This window comes from Manis pentadactyla, chromosome 3 (genome assembly GCF_030020395.1).
Source record: "Manis pentadactyla isolate mManPen7 chromosome 3, mManPen7.hap1, whole genome shotgun sequence".
In the NCBI taxonomy this organism is placed as follows: domain Eukaryota; kingdom Metazoa; phylum Chordata; class Mammalia; order Pholidota; family Manidae; genus Manis; species Manis pentadactyla.
Window position 1 is genome coordinate 40,700,205 of NC_080021.1, and position 26,497 is coordinate 40,726,701.

The 26,497-nt window shown below is 37.1% G+C and overlaps 1 protein-coding gene across 5 annotated transcripts in view; it reads right to left on the minus strand.

Annotated features, from left to right (window-relative positions):
• The window catches only part of VPS13B (vacuolar protein sorting 13 homolog B), an 876,251-nt gene that overhangs the window by 326,942 nt on the left and 522,812 nt on the right, over positions 1-26,497 (minus strand). The window lies entirely within an intron of this gene.

Below are 26,497 nucleotides of genomic sequence, written 5' to 3' on the forward strand. Positions count from 1 at the left end.
TTAATGTAGGTTAATTCTATTGCCTTCAAATGTTTGTATCTTGTATTATATCAAGGTCTTCTTATTTCAAACCTTAAGATATTGATTCCTGATTTTTAGTAAACCATAATTTTTTAAATCTCAGTAAATTGATTATACATCAAAGTCAATAAAAAAGTTAAAAAGACATTTTATAGCAGTTTGAAAAAAAATTCTGCTTAGTTTAACAAGCTCCCAATAATGCTTCCATTTAGAAGATCTGTGTTTTTTTTGTTTATGCTAGTGAAATAATAGTCCTCAAGTGAATATTTATAATGAAAGTTAAATTTTCTCAACTATGTAAAAACAAACCATGTTTTTCCACTATTCCTGTGATTGGTGGCATCACATCAGGTTCACACTGAGAAATGGAGAGCAATCACTCTGTTGTAGAAATTGCCCATAAAAAAAAACCAATAAACAGATGGAAAAAAAGTTGTGTATATGATGCTGGAAGAATTCTACAATGCAAGTATTCTAAAAGTGAAAAACAGTCAGCTCCCCTAACTTATGTAATTACTTAAAGGTAGAAGTCTATGAATTAAACTGCCACAGACAGGGTACACCTGTCAGAAGCCTCATTTAGAAAATATGTCTTTAAAAAATTTGCCAAAAAACACAGATATTTCATATAATGCTTGAAGAAAATGTGAAGAGAAAGAAATTCTCTTTGGAGAAAAACTGAAACCTAATTCTACATTAAAATCTATTAAGTACTAAATGCACTAAAAAGGATTAGCAAATGTCTGCAAAAAAGAAATACTGAAAAACTCAACAACTGACAAAGTTTTTAAAAAGCTATGGGATAAATTAGTCACAGATAAAATCCCAGAAGGGAGATCAGAAGACCCACAAATATTTATGGCATGAAACAAAAGCTGTATGCAGAAGTTCACAAACACCCAATTACAAAAAGGATATAATTTTCTCAACTAAAAGATGAAAGTTAAAAAATGCTGTAATTAAAAATACTATAAAGAAAGAAGTTCTGTATTGAACACTTACATTTGAATATTTTAACTTCTTTTAACAAAATATTTTAGAAAAAACCATGAATTTTATTGTTATAATCACGATTTGAAGTCTTTTAAAATAGGTAGTAAAAAACCTTGTAAATTTTTAGACAATATGACACAGCAATGATATAGGGAGTCAACATATAATCTCTAATGTCTTCCAAATTTATGTATCTTATTTTATAAACCCTATTTTCAAACATGTAGTTTAAACACAATACTTCCTAATTGCACAGTATTATAGAAAAATCCCAAATTACTAGCCAGCTTCATAATATACTAATTCAACTGTGATACAATTTTTGTGTCTGAAAAGTATTTGTGAATAGTACATAGCTTTTAAAAATAATAAAATGAATCTTTTCTTCAACATAATTTCAAGAAAAAAATAGTGATATGTAAGAATATTCCAGGAAGAAAACAGAAATACAACAAAGAAAAAAGTTTATCTCTTCTTCCAAAACTTTGAGACAGAATTAAAGTAATAACTGAATTATACTAAGGTAAGAAGATTTATACTTAAAATATCTTTTATGAAACAAAATCACAAAAATATATTGAATTTATTAATCAGCAAATCTATATTAAGATCTGGTTATGACTCATTTTGGAGCTCATAATAGATGTGAGAAAAAGCTCGATGACAAGCAAAATCACTAGCAAGGGCTGGGAACCCCAGGGAACTCCGGGCGCCATAAACCCTGGGCAGCAGCGCAGCTCGAAGGGCCCTCACGGCAATAAACAGCCTCATGCCCGTTCCCTCTCCGGAGCACTCTGCCATAGCAGAGCAGGGCCTGAGGCCAGCCACGTCCACAGTAGCCGGGCAGAGATTCTTTCACAAAGGCCGGGCAAGAATCAGAGACCCCGTCTGCATGTAGCTGCCCAGCACGAGCCGCTAGAGGTCGCTATTCTCCCAGGAGAGGAAGGCCACAAAAGAGCAACAAGGGACATTCTTCCAGCTGACACACATTCTAACTCCCCACAACTACCTCTATTGCCATGAAAAGGCAGAATAATTTGATCCAGGCCAGAAGCACACAGAAATCTTCCCCTGAGGGAGAAACTGGGGAGACAGACCTAACCAATCTTCCAGAAAAAAAATTCAAAATAAAGGTCATAACCACGTTGATGGAGCTGCAGAGAAAAATGCAAGAGAAAACCGACAAAGTAGGGATGGAGACTACAGAAATAAAACAATCTCTGGAAGGACTAAAAAGCAGAATGGATGAGATGCAAAAGGCCATTAATGGATTAGAAACCAGAGAACACGAATGCATAGAGGCTGATGCACAGAGAGATAAAAGGATCTCCAGAAATGAAACAATATTTAGAGAACTGTGTGACCAATCTAAAAGGAACAATATACGCATTATAGGGGTACCAGAAGAAGAGTGAGAAAAAGGGATAGAAAGTGTCTTTGAAGAAATAATTGCTGAAAATTTCCCCAAACTGAGGGGGGAAATAGCGGCTCAGACCAAGGAAGCACACAGAACTCCCAACAGAAGGGATGCAAGGAGGACACCACCAAGACACATAATAATTGAAATGGCAAATATCAAGGACAAGGACAGAGTATTAAAGGCAGCCAGAGAGAAAAAAAAGGTTACCTACAAAGGAAAACCCATCAGGCTATCATCAGACTTCTCAACAGAAACCCTACAGGCCAGAAGAGTATGGCATGATATACTTAATGCAATGAAACAGAAGGGCCTCAAACCAAGACTACTGTATCCAGCACGAATATCATTTAAATATGAAGGAGGGATTAAACAATTCCCAGACAAGCAAAAGTTGAGGGAATCTGCCTCCCACAAACCACCTCTACAAGGTATTTTAGAGGGACTGCTCTAGATGGGAGCACTCCAAAGGCTAAATAGATGTCACCAGAGAAAATAAAATCACAGCAAAGAAAGCAGACCAACTAAATACTAATTAAAGGCAAAAAATAAAATCAACTACACACAAAAGCAGTCAAACGAAACACAACAGAGCACAGAACAAAACACCCAACATATAAAGAATAGAGGAGGAGGAATAAGAAGGGAGAGAAATAAAGAATAACCACACAGTGTTTATAACAGCTCAATAAGTGAGTTAAGTTAGACAGTAAGATAGTGAAGAAGCTAACCGTGAACCTTTGGTAACCACGAACCTAAAGCCTGCAATGGCAATAAGTACATATCTTCCAATAAACACCCTAAATTTAAATGGACTGAATGCACCAATCAAAAGACACAGAGTAATAGAATGGATGAAAAAGCAAGATCCATCTACATGCTGCTTACAAGAGACTCAATTCAAACCCGAAGACATACACAGACTAAGTCAAGGGATGGAAAAGATAAACAACACAGAGAAAAAAGCAGGTGTTGCAGTACTAGTATCGGACAAAATAAACTTAAAACATGAAAGTAACAAGAGATAAAGAATGACATGACATAATTACAAAGGGGTCAATCCAACAAGAGGATATAACCATTATAAATATATATGCAAGCAATAAAGGAGCACCAGCATATGTGAAACAAAAACTAAAAGAATTAAAGGAGGAAATAGAATGCAATGTATTCATTTTGGGAGACTTCAACACACCACTCACTCCAAAGGACAGATCCACCAGACAGAAAATTAGTAAGGACACAGAGGCAATGAACAACACACTAGAACAGATGGACCTAATTGACATCTATAGAACTCTACATCCAAAAGCAACAGGATACACATTATTCTCAAGTGCACATGGAACATTATCCAAAATAGGCCACAGAAAGAGCCTCAGTAAATTAAAAAAGACTGAAATCCTACCAAACAACTTTTCAGACCACAAAGGTATAAAACTAGAAAAAAATTCTACACAGAAAGCAAAAAGGCTCGCAAACACATGGAGGCTTAACAACATGATCCTAAATAATCAATGGATCAATGACCAAATTAAAATAGAGATGAAGCAATACATGGAAACAAATAACAACAACACAAAGCCCAAACTTCTGTGGGACGCAGTGAAAGCACTCTTAAGAGGAAAGTGTATAGCAATCCATGCATATTTAAAGAAGGAAGAACAATCCCAAGTGAATAGTCTAATGTCACAATTATCGACACTGGAAAAAGAAGAACAAATGAGGCCTAAAGTCAGCAGAAGCAGGGACATAATAAACATTATAGAAGAAATAAACAAAATTGAGAAGAATAAAACAATAGCAGAAATCAATGAAACCAAGAGCTGGTTCTTCGAGAAAATAAACAAAATAGATAAGCCTCTAGCCAGACTTACTAAGAGAAAAAGAGAATCAAGACACATCAACAGAATCAGAAACAAGAAAGGAAAAATCATGACGGACCCCAAAGAAATACAAATAATTATTAGAGAATACTATCAAAACCTATAAACTAACAAGCTGGAAAACCTAGAAGAAATGGACAACTTCCTAGAAAAATACCTTCCAGGACTGACCCAGAAAGAAACAGAAAATCTAAACAGACCAATTACCAGCAACAAAATTGAAGCCGTAATCAAAAAACTACCCAAGAACAAAACCCCAGAGCCAGATGGATTTACCTCAGAATTTTATCAGACATACAGAGAAGAAACAATACCCATTCTCCTTAAAGTTTTCCAAAAAATAGAAGAGGAGGGAATACACCCAAACTCATTCTATGAAGCCAACATCACCCTAATACCAAAACCAGGCAAAGACCCCACCAAGAAAGAAAACTACAGACCAATATCCCTGATGAACATAGATATAAAAATACTGAGAAAACTGAATTCAAAAATACATCAAAAGGATCATACACCATGACCAAGTGGGATTCATCCCAGGGTGCAAGGATGGTACAACATTCGAAAGCCCATCAACATCATCTACCACATCAACAAAAAGGAAAAAAACCACATGATCATTTCCACAGATGCTGAAAAACCATTCGACAAAATTCAACATCCATTCATGATAAAAAGTCTCATAGAGGGCAAGTACCTCAACATAATAAAGGCCATATATGATAAACACACAGCCAACATCATACTGAACAGCAATAAGCTGAAAGCTTTTCACCAAAGATAGGGAACAAGACAGGGATACCCACTCTCCCCACTGTTATTCAACATAGTACTGGAGGTCCTAGCCAAGGCAATTAGACCAAACAAAGAAACACAAGGAATTCACATTGGTAAAGAAGAAGTTAAACTGTCACTATTTGCAGATGACATGATATTGTATATAAAAAACCCTAAGAGGTGGAGCCAAGATGGCGGCGTGAGTAGAGCAGCGGAAATCTCCTCCCAAAACCACATATATTTATGAAAATATAACAAAGACAACTCTTCCTACAATAAAGACCAGAGGACACAGGAAAACATCCAGACCACATCCACACCTGCGAGAACCCAGAGCCTCGCGAAGGGGGTAAGATACAAGCTCCGGCCTGGCGGGACCCGAGTGCCCCTCCCCCCAGCTCCCGGCGGGAGAAGAGCAGGCAGAGCGGGAGGGAGACGGAGCCCAGGACTGCCGAACACCCAGCCCCCGCCATCCGGGCCAGAGCGCAGACACAGTGCATGTGCAGGGCACTGGATACTAGGGAAACAGGGCAGCAAGAACGGTGAGAGAGTACCGGAGGCCTGGTGCCAGAGGACAAAGAAAAGCGAATGGTCATTTTTATTTATTTATGTATTTTTGATGTTGTTTTGATTTGGCGAGCGCCTCTTGGAAGTCTTAAAGGGATAGGGACCCCAATACTAGGGAAACAGGGCAGCAAGACGGGTGAGCAGATGCCTGAGGCTGGCACCGGAGAATAAAGAAAAACGAGTGGCCATTTTTTTTTTATTTATTTGTTTTTATTATTTTTATTTTATTTTCTTTATTTTTTATTTTTTCTTTGTGGTCGTTTTGTTTTGGAGGGTGCTTTTTGGAAGTCTTAAAGGGGCAGGGCGGGGCACTTAATCCAGAGGTAGGGCACCCTAATCCCCTGGGCTGCAGGGAGCACGGAAGACCCTTACGGAGATAAATAGCCTCCTGGCCGCTCCCCATCCAACGCGGCTCCACCACTTTGGAGCAGAGGCCTGAGCCAGGCCACGCCCACAGCAACAGCGGAGACAAACTCCATAGCAGCTGGGCAGAAAATAGAAGCACTGTCTGCGCCAGCGATCCCGCAAAAGCCACTAGAGGTCGCTGTTCTCCCAGGAGAGGACGGCCACAAACCAATAAGAAGGGAAGTTCTTCCAGCTGTCACTCGTCCCAGCTCTGCAAACTATTCCTATCACCATGAAAAGGCAAAACTACTGGCAAACCAAGATAACAGAGACTCCAGAGAAGGAAACAGACCTAACCAGTCTTCCTGACAAAGAATTCAAAATAAAATCATAAACATGCTGACAGAGATGCAGAGAAATACGCAAGATATATGGGATGAAGTCCGGAGGGAGAGCACAGATGCCAGAAAGGAGATTACAGAAATGAAACAAACTCTGGAAGGGTTTATAAGCAGAATGGATAACATACAAGAGGCCACGGATAGAACTGAAACCAGAGAACAGGAACGCATAGAAGCTGACATAGAGAGAGATAAAAGGATCTCCAGGAATGAAACAATGTTAAGAGAACTGTGTGACCAATCTAAAAGGAACAATATCCGTATTATAGGGGTACCAGAAGAAGAAGAGAGAGGAAAAGGGATGGAAAGTATCCTGGAAGAAATAATTGCTGAAAACTTCCCCAAACTGGGGGAGGAAATAATCGAACAGACCACGGAAATACACAGTACCCCCAACAGAAAGGATCCAAGGAGGACAACACCAAGACACATAATAATTAAAATGGCAAAGATCAAGGACAAGGAAAGAGTTTTCAAGGAAGCTAGAGAGAAAAAGGTCACTTATAAAGGAAAACCCATCAGGCTAACATCAGACTTCTCGACAGAAACCCTACAGGCCAGAAGAGAATGGCATGATATATTTAATGCAATGAAACAGAAGGGCCTTGAACCAAGGATACTGTATCCAGCACGTCTATCATTTAAATATGATGGCGGGATTAAACAATTCCCAGACAGAAGGAAGCTGAGGGAATTTGCTTCCCACAAACCACCTCTACAGTACATCTTACAGGGACTGCTCTAGATGGGAGCATTCCTAGAAAGAGCACAGAACAAAACACCCAACATATGAAGAATGGAGGAGGAGGAATAAGAAAGGAGAGAAGAAAAGAATCTCCAGACAGTGTATATAACAGCTTAATAAGCGAGCTAAGTTAGCCAGTAAGATACTAAAGAGGCTAACCTTGAACCTTTGGTAACCACGAATTTAAAGCCTGCAATAGCAATAAGTACATATCTTTCAATAGTCACCCTAAATGTAAATGGACAGAATGCACCAATCAAAAGACACAGAGTAATAGAATGGATAAAAAAGCGAGACCCATCTATATGCTGCTTACAAGAAACTCACCTCAAACCCAAAGACATGGACAGACTAAAAGTCAAGGGATGGAAAAACATATTTCAAGCAAACAACAGCGAGAAGAAAGCAGGGGTTGCAGTACTAATATCAGACAAAATAGACTTCAAAACAAAGAAAGTAACAAGAGATAAAGAAGGACACTACATAATGATAAAGGGCTCAGTCCAACAAAAGGATATAACCGTTCTAAATATATATGCACCCAACACAGGAGCACCAGCATATGTGAAACAAATACTAACAGAACTAAGGGGAAAATAGACTGCAGTGCAGTCATTCTAGGAGACTTCAACACACCACACACCCCAAAGGATAGATCCACCAGGCAGAAAATAAGTAAGGACACAGAAGCACTGAACAACACAGTAGAGCAGATGGACATAATAGACCTCTATAGAACTCTACATCCAAAAGCAACAGGATATACATTCTTCTCAAGTGCACATGGAACATTCTCCAGAATAGACCACATACTAGCCCAAAAAAGAGCCTCAGCAAAATCCAAAATACTGAAATCCTACCAACCAACTTTTCAGACCACAAAGGTATAAAACTAGAAATAAATTCTACAAAGAAAACAAAAAGGCTCACAAACATATGGAGGCTTAACAACATGCTACTAAATAATCAATGGATCAACGAACAAATTAAAACAGAGATCAAGGAATATATAGAAAGAAATGACAACAATACCACAAAGCCCCAACTTCTGTGGGACGCAGTGAAAGCAGTCTTAAGAGGAAAGTATATAGCGATCCAGGTACACTTGAAGAAGCAAGAACAATCCCAAATGAATAGTGTAACATCACAATTATCGAAACTGGAAAAAGAAGAACAAATGAGGCCTAAAGTCAGCAGAAGGAGGGACATAATAAAGATCAGAGAAGAAATAAACAAAATTAAGAATAATAAAACAATAGCAAAAATCAATGAAACCAAGAGCTGGTTCTTTGAGAAAATTAACAAAATAGATAAGCATCTAGCAAAATTTATTAAAAGAAAAAGAGAATCAACACAATTCAACAGAATCAGAAATGAGAATGGAAAAATCAGGACAGACTCCACAGAAATACAAAGAATTATTAAAGACTACTATGAAAACCTGTATGCCAACAAGCTGGAAAACCTAGAAGAAATGGACAACTTCCTAGAAAAATACAACCTTCGAAGACTGACCAAGGAAGAAATACAAAAGTTAAACAAACCAATTACGAGCAAAGTAATTGAAATGGTAATCAAAAAACTACCCAAGAACAAAACACCCGGGCTGGATGGATTTACCTCGGAATTTTATCAGACACACAGAGAAGACATAATACCCATTCTCCTTAAAGTTTTCCAAAAAATAGAAGAGGAGGGAATACTTCCAAACTCATTCTATGAAGCCAACATCACCCTAATACTAAAACCAAGCAAAGACCCCGCCAAAAAAGAAAATTACAGACCAATATCCCTGATGAATGTAGATGCAAAACTACTTAATAAAAAATTAGGAAACTGAATAAAAAAGTATATCAAAAGGATCATACACCATGACCAAGTGGGATTCATCCCAGGGATGCAAGGTTGGTACAACATTCGAAAATCCATCAACATCATCCACCACATCAACAAAAAGAAAGAAAAAAACCACATGATCATCTCCATAGATGCTGAAAAAGCATTTGACAAAATTCAACATCCATTCATGATAAAAACTCTCAGCAAAATGGGAATAGAGGGCAAGTACCTCCACATAATAAAGGCCATATATCATAAGCACACAGCCAACATTATACTGAACAGTGAGAAGCTGAAAGCTTTTCCTCTGAGATTGGGAACTAGACAGGGATGCCCACTCTCCCCTATTTAACACAGTACTGCAGATCCTAGCCATGGCAATCAGACAAAACAAAGAAATACAAGAAATCCAGATTGGTAAAGAAGAAGTTAAACTGTCACTATTTGCAGAGCACATGATACTGTACATAAAAAACCCTAAAGACTCCACCCCAAAACTACTAGAACTGATACTGGAATACAGCAAAGTTGCAGGATACAAAATCAACACACAGAAATCTGAGGCTTTCCTATACACTAACAATGAACCAATAGAAAGAGAAATCAGGAAAACAATTCCATTCACAATTGCATCAAAAAGAATAAAATACATAGGAATTAATCTAACCAAAGACGTGAATGACCTATACTCTGAAAACTACAAGTCACTCTTAAGAGAAATTAAAGGGGACAATAACAAATGGAAACTCATCCCATGCTCGTGGCTAGGAGGAATTAATATCGTCAAAATGGCCATCCTATACAAAGCAATATACAGATTTGATGCAATCCCTATCAAATTACCAGCAACATTCTTCAATGAACTGGAACAAATAATTCAAAAATTCATATGGAAAAACCAAAGACCCTGAATAGCCAAAGCAATCCTGAGAAAGAAGAATAAAGTACGGGGGATCTCACTCCCCAATTTCAAGCTCTACTACAAAGCCATAGTAATCAAGACAATTTGGTACTGGCAAAAGAACAGAGCCACAGATCAGTGGAACAGACTAGAGACTCCAGACATTAACCCAGACATATATGGTCAATTGATATTTGATAAAGGAGCCATGGACATACAATGGCGAAATGACAGTCTCTTCAACAGATGGTGCTGGCAAAACTGGACAGCTACATGTAGGAGAATGAAACTGGACCATTGTCTAACCCCACATACAAAAGTAAATTCAAAATGGATCAAAGACCTGAATGTAAGCCATGAAATCATTAAACTCGTGGAAAAAACACAGGCAAAAACCTCTTAGACACAAACATGAGCGACCTCTTCTTGAACATATCTCTCCGGGCAAGGAAAACAACAGCAAAAATGAACAAGTGGGACTATATTAAGCTGAAAAGATTCTGTACAGCAAAAGACACCATCAATAGAACAAAAAGGAACCCTACAGTATGGGAGAATATATTTGTAAATGACAGATCCAATAAAGGCTTGATGTCCAAAATATGTAAAGAGCTCACACACCTCAACAAACAAAAATCAAATAATCCAATTAAAAAATGGGCAGAGGAACTGAACAGACAGTTCTCCAAAAAAGAAATACAGATGGCCAACAGACACATGAAAAGATGCTCCACATCACTAATTATCAGAGAAATGCAAATTACAACTTCAATGAGGTATCACCTCACACCAGTAAGGATGGCTGCCATCCAAAAGACAAACAACAACAAATGTTGGCGAGGATGTGGAGAAAAGGGAACCCTCCTACACTGCTGGTGGGAATGTAAACTAGTTCAACTATTGTGGAAAGCAGTATGGAGGTTCATCAAAATGCTCAAAACAGACTTACTATTTGACCCAGGAATTCCACTCCTAGGAATTTACCCTAAGAACGTAGCAATCAAGTTTGAGAAAGACTAATGCACCCCTATGTTCATCGCAGCACTATTTACAATAGCCAAGAATTGGAAACAACCTAAATGTCCATTGGTAGATGAATGGATAAAGAAGATGTGGTACATATACACAATGGAATACTACTCAGCCATAAGAAGAGGGCAAATCCTACCATTTGCAGCAACATGGATGGAGCTGGAGGGTATTATGCTCAGTGAAATAAGCCAAGCGGAGAAAGAGAAATACCACATGATTTCACTCATCTGTGGAGTATAAGAACAAAGGAAAAACTGAAGGAACAAAACAGCAGCGGAATCACAGAACCCAAGAATGGACTAACAGGTACCAAAGGGAAAGGGACTGGGGAGGATGGGTGGGTAAGGAGGGAAAAGGAGGGGGGGAGGAAGAAGGGGGATATTAAGATCAGCATGCATAGGAGGGGTGGGAGAAAGGGGAGGGCTGTACAACAGAGAGAAGACAAGTAGTGATTCTACAACATTTAGCTATGCTGATGGACAGTGACTGTAAAGGGGTTTATATCGGGGACCTAGTATAGGGGAGAGCCTAGTAAACATAATATTCTTCATGTAAGTGTATATTAAAGATAACAAAAAAAAAAAAAGGAAAGAAAGAAAAGGGGGATTACTCCATGATAGGATAAAACTAACTGTAAATCAACGATTAATGCATGCTTTAAATATCCTTAACTTTGATCACTTAAAGGGTGTCAGATGATTGGCTATGGAGGTACACTCTTCTGATAATATTCCTTTCTCTTAAAAAAAAAAAAAGCAGTTTCTGTGTGGTGACCTCCAATAAGTTCTACACAATGGTATAAAGGGCAGATCAAAGTGTGGGCAAAGGGTCTGTTTGTGTTTATACAGAGGATCAAAGCCTAATTTGGGTAACCAGAAAATGAACTAAGATACGATATGAAGAAGAACTTCCAACATCAGCACTCTCTGGAAGAGCCATACCAGAACATGATCATCAAAAAACCTCAACAAAGGTCCAGGCAATGCTGCAGTTGTAGCTGCAGCCATCCCACCGGTTCCTGGACTTGCCATTGGAATGAAGAAGGAGATATTTAAGCTGGCCTGTGCATACAGTAAAACAACAAATTTGACTGGTTCTACACTGTTGGAACTCAACCAAGATTAGGAGAAGTGGAAGTTGTATCACTCCAAAATCTTACAACTACAGACTATCTACCATTAAAAGAATATATGGGATATGAACAGTTCCCAGGAATGGGCTGTTTTAATTTGTCTGATTTCTCTCAGACTGTTCAAGTACAGTTGGACAATATCCATCATATCATAGACAAATTTTCACAAATGCCTAGGGTGCCTAACTGGTTTTCTTGGCCTCACTGGAGATGGCTGATAATTATAGATCTGCTTTGCTTATGTAACTGTATTCCTATTATATTAATGTGTGTGTGCAATTTAATTAGTAGTTTAAAACCTATACATGCTTAAATTACTCTACAAGAAGATATGTCAAAGAAATAATCAATCTTCCCATGTTTTCTTCTGTCTGCTACCTCTATAGCTTTTCTTCTTCCTTCCTAATTACAACCTTTAAAGAGAATTCGTGCCTCATATCGAATTTACCGAGAATCATAATTCCTGCAGGTGCTAAAGATACCTCAAGACAAATGCTGGGCATAGAAGCCACAGGGCATAAATCTGCAAAGAAGTAAAAAGCTAACCTTTTCAAACAATATGGCTTCTCTCTCACTTACCACCTTTACATCTCCCTGTATGGCCCCGGAAGATGACTGGTTAGCCAGAGACGGGTAAGATTCCTCAAGGGAGGAACAACCTAAGACAGGCACAGTCACAGGGGGGCCATCAGGTGAGAAATTGGGGATCAACAGAGGTGAGGCTTAGAACCTCATCCCCCCTGTTCTGAGAGAAATCTTCTGCATACGTGGATGTTTTATTGCCCTTGTCTAGCTTGGATTAACACATAGTCTACAGGCACACACCTGATCATCTACATTTGCTCTCTTACAACACTAAACTAAGTTTTCTACCTTTATCTTACATCTACCTACCACTTCAGCATTTTATTAAAAATAATAATAATAATAATAAAGGGAGAAATGTGGGGTCCACATATAAATCAAGTATAAAAATCAAACGAATATTCATATTTGACCTGATTGTTTATGGTTCATAATGCGCGATCAAAACCAAAAGTTTCTGTGATGGCTGCCCTTGCACTGTTCACCATGTAAGAACTTATTCACTATGTAAGAATTTGTTCACCATGTAAGAACTTGTTCATTATAGTTTAGAAGATTGGAGACTGTTGAGAATAAGGCTTGGTGTTGATTAATGATTGTGCATTGAGTCCCCTATACAGAATTTTATTGTTAACAATCATTTGATCAATAAATATAAGATATGCCCTCTCAAAAAAAAAAAAAAAAAAAAAACCCCTGAGGACTCCACTCTAAAACTACTAGAACTAATAACGGAATTCAGCGAAGTTGCAGGATACAAAATTAACACACAGAAATCTGTGGCTTTCCTATACACTAACAATTAAATAATAGAAAGAGAAATCAGGAGAACAATTGCATTCACAATAGAATCAAAAAGAATAAAATACCAAGGAATAAATCTAACCAAGGAAGTGAAAGACCTATACCCTGAAAACTATAAGACACTCTTAAAAGAAATTAAAGAGGACAATAACAAATGGAAACTCATCCCATGCTCCTGGCTAGGAAGAATTAATATCATCAAAATGGCCATCCTGCCCAAAGCAATCTGCAGATTCAACGCAATCCCTATCAGAATACCAACAGCATTCTTCAACAAACTGGAACAAATAGTTCTAAAATTCATATGGAACAACAAAAGACCCTAAATAGCCAAAGCAATCCTGAGAAAGAAGAATAAAGTGGGGAGGTATCTTGCTCCCCAACTTCAAGCTCTACTACAAAGTCACAGTAATCAAGACAATTTGGTACTGGCACATGAACAGAGCCACAGACCAGTGGAACAGAATAGAGACTCCAGACATTAACCCAAACATATACGGTCAATTAATATATGATAAAGGAGCCATGGACATACAATTGGGAAATTACACTCTTCAACAGTTGGTGCTGACAAAACTGGACAGCTACATGTAAGAGAATGAAACTGAACCATTGTCTAACCCCATACACAAAAGTAAATTCAAAATGGATCAAAGACCTGAATGTAAGTCATGAAACCATAAAACTCTTAGAAAAAAACATAGGCAAAAATCTCCTGGACATACACATGAGCAACTTCTTCATGAATATATCTCCCTGGGCAAGGGAATCAAAAGCAAAAATGAGCAAGTGGGACTATATCAAGCTGAAAAGCTTCTGTACAGCAATGGCCACCATCAATAGAATAAAAAGGCATCCTACAGTATGGGAGAATATATTCATAAATGACAGATCTGATAAAGGGTTGACATCCAAAATTTATAAAGAGCTCACACACCTCAACAAGCAAAAAGCAAATAATCCAATTAAAAAATGGGCAGAGGAACTGTACAGACAGTTCTCCAAAGAAGAAATTCAGATGGCCAACAGACACATGAAAAGATGCTCCACATCACTAATTATCAGAGAAATGCAAATTAAAACCACAATGAGATATCACCTCACACCAGTAAGGATCGCTACCATCCAAAAGACAAACAAGAACAGTTGGCAAGGTTGTGAAGAAAGGGGAACCCTCCTACACTGCTGGTGGGAATGTAAATTAGTTCAACCATTGTGGAAAGCAATATGGAGGTTCCTCAAAAAGCTCAAAATAGAAATACCATTTGACCCAGGAATTCCACTCCTAGGAATTTACCCTAAGAATACAGCAGCCCAGTTTGAAAAGACATATGTACCCCTATGTTTATTGCACACTATTTACAATAGCCAAGAAATGGAAGCAACCTAAGTGTCTATCAGTAGATGAATGGATAAAGAAGATGTGGTACATATACACAATGGAATATTATTCAGCCTTAAGAAGAAAACGAATCCTACTATTTGCAACAACATGGATGGAGCTAGAGGGTATTATTCTCAGTGAAATAAGCCAGGTGGAGAAAGACAAGTACCAAATGATTTCACTCATATGTGTCATATGTGGAGTATAAGAACAAAGGAAAACTGAAGGAACAAAACAGCAGCAGAATCACAGAACCCAAGAAGGAACCAACAGTTACCAAAGGGAAAGGGACTGGGGAGGATAAGTGGGAAGGGAGGCATAAGCGTGTGGAAAAAGAAAAGGGTGCATTACGATTAGCATGTACAATGTGTGTGTGTGGGGGCACGGGGAAGGCTTTGCAACACTGAGAAGACAAGTAGTGATTCTACAGCATCTTCCTACGCTGATGGACAGTGACTGTAATAGACTTGTTGAAGGGGAGAGCCTACTAAACTTAATGTTCTTCATGTAACTGTAGATTGATACCAAAAAATATATATATACATATATAATCACTAGCTAGGGATGCAAATAGAGAGTTATTTTCTGTCCATCAAATGAAATGTTAAGTACAACTCAATGAAAACTCTTTTAAAATAAATTATGTGTTCAAGTACCCTCAAGGACCAAAGAACTCAAACATTATTTTTATAAGAGTTTTTATCATAAATTCTGGTTCTAGTATGTATGATATTAAGTTAATCCCAGCTTTATTGGGGAACCTAAGGAAAAGGCACTAGAATTTGTACCTAGTAGTTTTTTTTCAATTTACTCACTGTTAACAAGAATGTTGTTAGAAAACAAATCTCATCTAAACAATAATAAAATGTAATGGACTATGACTGTTTAATTTTTAAAATTGAGTTTTAAACTTCAAAGTTAAACATTAGTTAACTATAAATTAGCTAAAGTCAGGTATCTCACAGTAAATTCAGTTACAGGCAGTACGATGTATTGGTTAAAAGCCCTGGGCAAACAGGAACTGGCTCAGTCACCAACTTCGTTTAACCCAAGATAAATTATTTAATGTCCATAGACTCAGCTTTTTGTCTCAAAAATACAGATAATCTGCAATACCTGACCCTTGGGGATATTGTGAGGTAAGCATGTGCCTTGCCAATGGTTTCAGCCCCGGCCAAGTTCGCTATGGATTTACTGTGACCAAAGAAATGACAGTAGAACGTTCTTGGGGTGAAAGGTTTATTACCTGGCTTGTTCTCCCGGCGGTAGGTGAGCACTACCATCTCTGCCTCCACCCAGAGCACTGGGCCAACTCTTTATATAGTGCAATAATACCTTATTGTCTACGAGTGTGGAAGCAGTAGTCTAGCAAAGGCCAGTTACATCATCAAGTGGTTTAAGTTCACTGAGGATCCTGGCCATAGGAACTCCAACTCCCCCAAAGCATGGTATTGAAAGAATCAAGTAGAACATATGTTTCCAAAAAAATATAAACCATTTATGTGAGAAAATTATAAACAAATTTATTAAATTCTTAATATGTTTACATTATAAACACATTTAAACACTCTAGTTCTACTTCTTTATAATCCCTATTTTATTTTAATTTCCTTAAATCAGTCTATGAAGGAACACTCTCAGCATAGATAATTTAAAAAAAAAATCTGTCTTTGTAATCTCTTATCCTTAACTGTTTCTCTGCTTCTCTTTTAGCTTGAGACAAGAACCTGAATCATCTCTCAGAAAAAGAGGTTGTGTTAAGATAAAGGAAAACCTATCAGGCCAGACTGTTCCTCAGAGCTTCAGTATAAATCAGGGAAAGAACTGTCTTCAACATCACAGAATAGGAGAATCTCAAACTGAGTTAAAAGGAAATGAGGATTTCATCTTGTTCAGGAATTAGCAAATGCAAATTTGAGATCAGAAGGCAAGGAGGAGGCACATATAGAGAGCAGAGGGTTAAGAGAGAAGCTCACATGACAACATATCTGGGCATGAACACAGAATAAATAACATGTATGTTTTGTTGTTTTCTCGTGGAACAGATCTTTTGAGAGTAATAAAGTGCAATTCAAATAAGATGGTAACTTAACAGAGCCTTTACTATTTTACATTGCCTGAATTACAGATTCCAAAAGTAACAATCACTATTAACTAAAAGTCTGTGAAAATGTTGATGTTGAAAACAAACTCCACTGAGGGATCTTGTTAGGGAATGGGAGAATGTGGGAATGGACGATACTCACTTTTGTCATAGAGTCTTTCACAATGTTCGATTTTTTAGCATGAAAATTTATTAACACATTCAAAGTATATATTTTAAAAATTTTGCTTTGTTGACCATTGATCTAATTTGTTACTCAAGGTGTGGTCCTCAAAGCAGTACATCAGTGTCCCCATTGTCAGTGTCATACCCAATCACTTAGGAGATTGGCAGAAATATGCAACTTCAGGCCTCATTCTAGACTCCCCACATCAAAGCCTGCACTTTAACAAGATCCCCAGGTGATTTGTGTGCACATTAAATTTAAGAAGCATTGGTCTAATTCAACATAAATAATCCCCTCTAAGCTTTCTATGGGTTGATCAGCCTCTGCTCCATCAGTGAGGAGGAGCTCAGTTCCTAATGAGATAGTCAACTCATCTCCACCTGCCAACTCCAACTCAATCCTCCGGTTTCCTTCCCTCAGTTAATTTCATCCTTCTAGTAGCTTAGGCCATACAACTGAATTATCCTTATCTCCTTTGTCTCAGACCTCATGTGCAATCTATCTGCAAATTCTCTTGGTTTACCTCTAAAGTATCTCCAGAATCTGACCACTTCTCACCATCTTCACAGCCACTACCCTGGGCCAAATGGTCATCTCCTGCCAAGCCGATTGCAATAGTCACAAACCCTTGCCCTTCCCTCCGAGTAGTCTATTCTTCACATGTTGACCTGAATTATCTGCTTAAATTTAAATTGGTTCATGTTACTTCTCTGCTCAAACCGCCCCCGCCCAAGGCCTTCCATTTGATGAATAAATCAACCCCTCAATAATCAAATGAACTTCATCTTATATACTCAATTAGTTTAAATAACAGAAATAATCCTTAACATGATTCCCTAATGTCAATATAAAACTCCCATTTGTTCTTCTGAACTATTAATCCCTTTGTTTTTAAATGCATCTTTCACCTCTTTTCATATGTATATCTTTAGTCCCTGCTGGTGACTCCTTCACTTCTTTCTGCAGGTGGGTATTTGGTAAACAACAAAAGCATTATTTCAAAAATCTTCACATGTGGATTATTTACCCTTTCAACAACTCAGTCAAAATAATAGCAAAAGTCCTCACAATGGTCTTTAAGTTTCCTCTACAATGCTCTTACCTCACAGCCTACTATATTCCCCCAGCACATGCCGCCACAGCCGCCACTGGCTTGTTTTGCACACCCATGCTTCAGGATCCTTGTGCTTTCTCCCTAATCTCTGATTAGGTCATGCTGCCCACCTCTAACTCCCCATTCCTACCTTCTTCCCTGCTGTGTTGCCTCCATACCACCTACTATATACTGTTAGAATATATATTTGTAACTCTCTAATCTAGTAAACATAAGTTCCATGAGAGCCTGGATTTTTCTGTCTTATTCACTGATGTACACCCAATACCTAGAATAAAGCGTGAGGCAGGCTCCTAATAAACATTTACTAAATAAAAATGAATAGCCCCATTTATTATTAGACTTTCATAATTTGAAAGAAAATGTCATCGCTTTTCATTTTTACTGGTTTGCATTTCTTCTTTTTTTTGATAATTAAAACGTCAAACTTTATTAAAGATAAGAGCTTTTTCACCTAAGTACTGTCTGAGGCCTTGAAACCTGTGCTGGGGAAGGCAGATGTTGCATTCTCTCTCTCCTTGCTCAGCATCGTCCCTCAGCCAATCAGACAAAAGTCTTTAATTTTGATTTTCAGTAATATGACAGTGTTAGGCCTGGGTGTAGTTTTCTTTGCACTACAGTTTATTTTATTTTTCCTTTCTTTGTTTTCTATTCTTTTTTATACCATATCTGTGCTTCACTTTTTTTTTGGCATCATTAATCTACAATTACATGAATGACATTATGGTTACTAGACTCCCCCCAACATCAAGTCCCCCACACATACCCCATTAGTCACTGCCCATCAGCATAGTAAGAATCACTACTTGTCTTCTCTGTGTTGTACAGCACCCCCCATGCCCACCCCCTACATTATGTATGCTAATGGTAATGCCCTTTTTCCCCCTTTGTCCCTCCCCTCCCACCCATTCTCCTTAGTCCCTATCCGTCTGGTAACTGTCAGTCTGTTCTTGGGTTCTGTGAGTCTGCTGCTGTTTTGTTCCTTCAGTTTTTTTCTTTGTTCTTATACACAACATATGAGTGAAATCATTTGGTACATGTCTTTTCCCACCTGGCTTATTTCACTAACCATAATACCCTCTAGATCCATCTATGTTGTTGCAAATTGTAGGATTTGTTTTCTTCTTATGGCTGAATAATATTCCATTGTGTATATGTACCACATCTTCTTTATCCATTCATCTACTGATGGACACTTAGGTTGCTTCCATTTCTTGGCTACTGTAAAAAGTGCTGCAATAAACATAGGGGTGCATATGTCTTTTTCAAATTGGATTCCTGCATTCTTAGGGTAAATTCCTAGAAGTGGAATTCCTGGGTCAAATGGTATTTCTATTTTGAGTTTTTTGAGGAACCTCCATATTGCTTTCCACAATGGTTGAACTAGTTTACATTCCCACCAGCAGAGTAGGAGGGTCCCCCTTTCTCCACATCCTCACCAACATTGTTGTTGGTTATCTGTTGGATGGTGGCCATCCTTACTGGTGTTAGGTGATACTAAATTGTGGTTTTAATTTGCATTTCTCTGATAATTAGCGATGTGGAGAATCTTATCATGTGCCTGTTTGCCATCTAAATTTATTCTTTGGAGAAGTGTCTGTTCAGCTCCTCTGCCCATTTTTAATTGGATTATTTGCTTTTTGTTTGTTGAGGTGCGTGAGCTCTTTATATATTTTGGATGTCAATCCTTTATCAGATATGTCATTTATGAATGTATTCTCCCATACTGGAAGATGTCTTTTTGTTCTATTGATGACGTCCTTTGCTGTACAGAAGCTTTCCATATTGATATAGTCCCACTTGTTCATCTTTGCTTTTGTTTCCCTTGCCCGAGGAGATGTGTTCATGAAGAAGTTGCTCATGTTTATGTCGAAGAGATTCTTGCCTATGTTTTTTTCTAAGAGTTTTATGGTTTTATGACTTACATTCAGGTCTTTGATCCATTTTGAGTTTACTTTTGTGTATGGGGTTAGATAATAATGCAGTTTCATTCTCTTACATGTAGCTGTCCAGTTTTGACAACAGCACTTGTTGAAGAGGCTGTCATTTCCCCACTGTATATCCATGGCTCCTTTATTGTATATTAATTCACCATATATGCTTGGTTTTATATCAGGGCTCTCTAGTCTGTTCTATTGGTTTATGGACCTGTTCTTATGCCAGTACCAAATTGTCTTGATTACTGTGACTTTGCAGTAGAGCTTGAAGTCATGGAGCATAATTCCCCCTGCTTTTTTCTTTCCTCTCAGGATTGCTTTGTCTATTTGGGGTCTTTTGTGGTTCCATACGAATTTTAGAACTATTTGTTCCAGTTCGTTGAAGAATGCTGTTGGTATTTTGATAGGGATTGCATTGAATCTGTAGATTGCTTTGGGCAGGATGGCCATTTTGATGATATTAATTCTTCCTAGCCAGGAGCATGGGATGAGTTTCCATTTGTTATTGTCCTCTTTAATTTCTTTTAAGAGTGTCTTATAGTTTTCAGGGTATAGGTCTTTCACTTCCTTGGTTAGATTTATTCCTTGGTATTTTATTCTTTTTGATTCTATTGTGAATGCAATTGTTCTCCTGATTTCTCTTTCTATTATTTAATTGTTAGTGTATAGGAAAGCCACAGATTTCTGTGTGTTAATTTTGTATCCTGCAACTTTGCTGAATTCCGATATTAGTTCTAGTAGTTTTAGAGTGGAGTCCTTAGGGATTTTTATGTACAATATCATGTCATCTGCAAATAGTGACAGTTTAACTTCTTTACCAATCTGGATGCCTTGTATTTCTTTGTGTTGTCTAATTGCCTTGGCTCAGACCTCCAGTACTATGTTGAGTAACAGTGGGGAGAGTGGGTATCCCTGTCTTGTTCCCAATCTTAGGTGAAAAGTTTTCAGCTTCTTACTGTTCAGTATGATGTTGGCTGTGGGTTTGTCATATATGGCCTTTATTATGTTGAGGTACTTGCCCTCTATACCCATTTTGTTGAGAGTTTTTATCATGAATGGATGTTGATTTTTGTCAAATGATTTTTCAGCATCTATGGAGATGATCATGTGGTTTTTGTCCTTCTTTTTGTTTATGTGGTGGATGACCTTGATGGACTTTTGAATGTTGTACCATCCTTGCATCCCTGAGATGAATCCCACTTGATCATGGGGATATGATCCTCTTGATGTATTTTTGAATTCGGTTTACTAATATTTTGTTGAGTATTTTTGCATCTATGTTCATCAGGGATATTGGTCTGTAATTTTCTTTTTTTGTGGTGTCTTGCCTGGTTTTGGTATTAGAGGGATGCTGGCTTCATAGAATAAGTTTGGAAGTATTCCCTCCTCTTCTATTTTTTGGAAAACTTTAAGGAGAATGGGTATTATGTCTTCTCTATATGTCTGGTAATATTCAGCAGTGAATCCATCTCGTATGGGGTTTTGTTCTTGGGTAGTTTTTTGATTACCAATTCAATTTCGTTGCTTGTAATTGGTCTGTTTAGGTTGTCTGCTTCTTCCTTGGTCAGTCTTGGAAGGTTATTTTCCTAGGAAGTTGTCCATTTCTTCTAGGTTTTCCAGATTGTTAGCATATAGATTTTCATAATATTCTCTAATAATTCTTTGTCTTTCTGTGGGGTCCATTGTGATTTTTACTTTCTCATTTCTGATTCTGTTGATGTGTGTTGATTCTCTTTTTCTCTTAATAAGTCTGGCTAGTGGTTTATCTATTTTGTTTATTTTCTTAAAGAACCAGCTCTTGTTTTCACTGATTTTTTTTCTACTGTTTTACTCTTCTCAATTTTATTTATTTCTTCTCTGATCTTTATTTTGTCCCTCCTTCTGCTGACTTTAGGCCTCATTTGTTCTTTTTCCAATTTCAATAATTGTGGCTTTAGACTATTCATTTGGGATTGTTCTTCCTTCTTTAAATAGGCCTGGATTGCAATATATTTTCCTCTTAAAACTGCCTTCGCTGCGTCCCAGAGAAGTTGTGGCTTTGTGTTGTTGTTGTCATTTTTCTCCATATATTGTTTAATCTTTGTTTTAATTTGGTCATTGATCCATTGATTGTTTAGGAGCATGTTGTCAAACCTTCATGTGTTTGTGAGCCTTTTTGTTTTCTTTGTACAATTTATTTCTAGTTTTATACTTTTGCAATCTGAGAAGTGGGATGGTAGAATTTCAATCTTTTAGAATTTACTGAGGTTCTTTTTGTGGCCTTCTATGTGGTCTATTCTGGGAAATTTTCCATGTGCACCTGAGAAGAATGTGTATCCTGTGGCTTTTGGGTGTAGAGTTCTGTAGATGTCTGTTATGTCCATCTGTTCTAGTGTGTTGTTCAGTGCCTCTGTGTCCTTACTTATTTTCTGTCTGGTTGATCTGTCCTTTGGTGTGAATGGTGTGTTGAAGTGTCCTAAAATGAATGCATTGCATTCTATTTCCTCCTTTAATTCTGTTAGTATTTGTTTCACATATGTTGGTGCTCCTGTATTGGGTGCATATATATTTATAATGGTTATATCCTCTTGTTGGACTCACCCCTTTATCATTATGTAATGTCCTTCTTTATCTCTTGTTACTTTCTTTGTTTTGAAGTGTTTTTTGTCTGATACAAGTAATGTAACACATGCTTTTTTCTCCCCATTGTTTGCATGAAATATCTTTTCCCATCCCTTCAATTTTAGTCTGTGTATATCTTTGGGTTTTAGGTGAGTCTCTTGTAAGCAGCATATAGATGGATCTTGTTTTTTTATCCATTCTATTACTCCATGTCTTTTGATTGTTGTTTTCCATCCATTTACATTTAGGGTGATTATCGATAGATATGTACTTGTTGCCATTGCAGGCTTTGGATTCATGGTTACCAAAGGTTCAATGGTAGCTTCTTTACTATCTAACCGTCTAATTTAACTCTCTTATTAAGCTATTATAAACACAGTCTGATGATCCTCTGTGCTTCACTTTTGATAATTTCCATTCTTTTATCTCTAAACTCACTAATTTTATCTTCTGTTTTGTGCATCTGCTCTTCTGACTATTCAATGAGTCCTTAGTTTCACATATTGTATAATTCAATTTTAATATTTATTTTAAATAGAGCTCATTTCTATGCAATCTTCCATCTCTTTAACATTTTTTCTTTAAAATACTAATAACAGTCCAAAAGCCAGTGCTATTTTCTCCCTGTTCCTGCCAGGCACAATGGCCAAAGGGTGGATCATTCCAATCCAATCATGAATTAGGCTAGGTTGAAGTTAGTTTGCAACTTAAACTCAATTCTCCTTTGGCTTCAAAGGTCTCAAGGGCAAGACTTGTCCTTTGTTTGCTGTAAGCCTCTCCCAACAGTGTTGTAGTATTCAAAAGACATACAATGCAAACCACACATTTGACCCACCTATGTATATTAAAGTTTCCTAAACTTAAAAAATAGTGAATAGTAGTTGTAATATACTTAATACTAAAATATTATTATAACAATATAAAGATTATTGAGATATTTTACTTTACATTCTTAATTCTTCAAAATCTTGTGTATATTTATACTTAGAGAACATCTCAGTTTGGACCAGCCACATTTCAAAAACAGAATAGCCACATGTAGTCAGTGGCTGCCGTGCTGAACAGTACATCTCTAGAATGTCTGTTTTAAGGAATGTGAAACTTTGAGAAATGCAATTTCTTCTTGTCAGCTTCCTCTCCCTACCCAGCACTCAGAAAAACCACTACAAAGTATATGGGGCTTCTCCAGATTCCAATTCATTGTAGCCCACATGACTGATAAATGCCCCTTGACTTTTACTTCTAACAACAAAATCCCTGTGCATTTAGCCAAACAGGGCAAATAATTTCAGAGTTGAAAAGCACACCCAATCTCCATGTGCCTAATAAAGGTTTTTCTCTCTCTCTGGAATTTACTTCCTCTTCCCCTCTCTATGACATCAATCTTGGAGACTTTTTAAAAATAAGCTTTATTGAGATATAATTGACTTCCCATAAAATTTATCTTTTGATGTGTGCAATTCAGTATTTTTTTATGTATGCTCATTGTTCTCATTATACATAATTCATTGTACAAGTACGTACTGTACATTTCATTGTACAACATTACTAATTCCAGATCATTTTTATCAGCCCAGAATGAAACCCTATACCCATTAGCAGTCATTCTCTTCCCTCCTTGAAATCACTATCCTGCTTTCTGTCTCTATGTATTTGTCTATTGTGGCCATTTTATCTAAGTGGAATCATTTAACATGTGATTGTTAGTGTCTGGCTTCTTTCACTTTGCCTGTTTTCTAGGCTGATTCGTCTTATAGCATATACTTCATTATTTTCTATGCAGAATATTCTATTGAATGGGTATGCCACATTTTGTTTATTCATTCATCACATGATGAACTCTGGGTATTTTTCACTTTTTGGCTATCATGAATAACCAAATGCTGCTATGAACAATTATGTGCATGCTTTTGTATGGACATGTTTTCAATTTTCTTGAGTACAAACCTAAGAGTAGAATTGCTGCTCCATACGGTTAAACTCTGTATTTAAGCTTAGGAGAAACTGCCAGTTTCCCCAATAACTGCACCATTTTATATTCCTACGAAGAATGTGTGAGGTTCCTGATTTCTCCAAATATGTTGTCCTTTTGGTTATTGCTATTCTAGTGTAGTTTTGACTTGCATTTTCCTAATGATTAATTGGTTTGAACATATTTTCATGTGCTTATTAGCCATGTTTATATCTTCTTGGTGTGTGTGTGTGTGTGTGTGTGTGTATTCAAATTGTTTGCCCATTTTTTAATTGGGTTGTTCTTCTATTATTGAGTATTAAGAGTTCTTTACAAATTATTCTGGATACAAGCCTCTAATGAGATACATAATTTGTAAATATTTTCTCACATTTTGTGGATTGTCACTTTCTTGATAGAGTATTTTGCAGTACAAAGTTAATAATTTTGATAAAGTTCAATTTACCTATTTTTTTGTTCCCTGTGTTTTTGGTGTCATTTTGAAGAAACCATTACCTAATCTAAGGTCACAAAGATTAAGTACTCTTATGTTTCCTCCTATAAGTTTCAGAATTTAGTTCTTATATTTAAGTCTCTGATCCATTTTGAGTTAATTTTTGTGTATGGGGGTAAGTAAGGGTTCACCTTCACATGGATATCCAGTAGTCTGAGTACCATTTGAAAACGACTATTCTTTACCATTGAATTATCTTTACTCCTTTACCAAAAACCTATTGACAGTATATGTAATGGTTTATTTCTGGCTTTTCGATTCTATTCATTGATTTGTACGTCCATCTTCAGGCCAGTACTCTACTGTCTTGATTGCTATTGTTCTATCACAGGTTTTGAAATCAGGAAATGTGAGTCCTCCAACTTTGTTCTTCTTTTCCAAGACTGTTTTGGCTATTCTGGAGCCCTTGAATTTCCATATGAATAATTTCCTTATGAATTCAGGCTCACCTTGTCAAGTTCTGCAAAGAAACTAGGTGAAATTTTGGTGGGGATTTTGTTGAACCTGCAGATCATTTTGAGAAGTACTCCCACTGAACAATACTAAGTCTTCTAATTTATGTACATGGGATATAATTCTACTTATTTAGATCTTTTTAAATTTCTTTCAACAATCTTATGTAGTTTTCAGAGTGTAAGTTTGCACTCCTTTTGGAAAATTTATTTGCACTTATTTAAGTTTTTCAGTGAATTCATTTTATATTGGAATATATAGGATTTCCTATATATATAAGATCATCTCATCTACAGAAAAGTAATTTTCTTTTTTTCTTACTGTCTGGAACGCCGTTTATTTCAGTTTCTTGCCCAACTGCCCTGGCTACAGGTCTTTTTTGAGGACCACTTACTTTTGAAGTGGAATAGATAAATATGCCTGAAAGAATTACCAAATGTTAGAAAATTAGATTATTGTCACCCAGAAAGGATTCTACTGTAATTCCTTCCCTAGAGACTGAGGAAGTCAAAAGATCTTGACTCTTGACCAGTTGTGATCTTGAGTAGGGAATATTCTTTTGGACTCTCAGTTTCCTAATCCACAAAAATAAAGTAAGTTGGATTGGATAATTTCTAAGGTCTCCTTTAATTCTGACATACTGAGATTTTATATAAACTAGCAAAATAAAAACTTATTTAAGGATGAATACTATAAGCTACCAAAAAAGTAATACAGGAATGAGAGCTTGATATTTATTCAAGGGGAAAAAAAAATCAACTCATGTAGCAGAAAATTTTGAGAAAATGAAATCCCTGGGTCCATTTAAAGTAAAAAGTAGCTGTCACC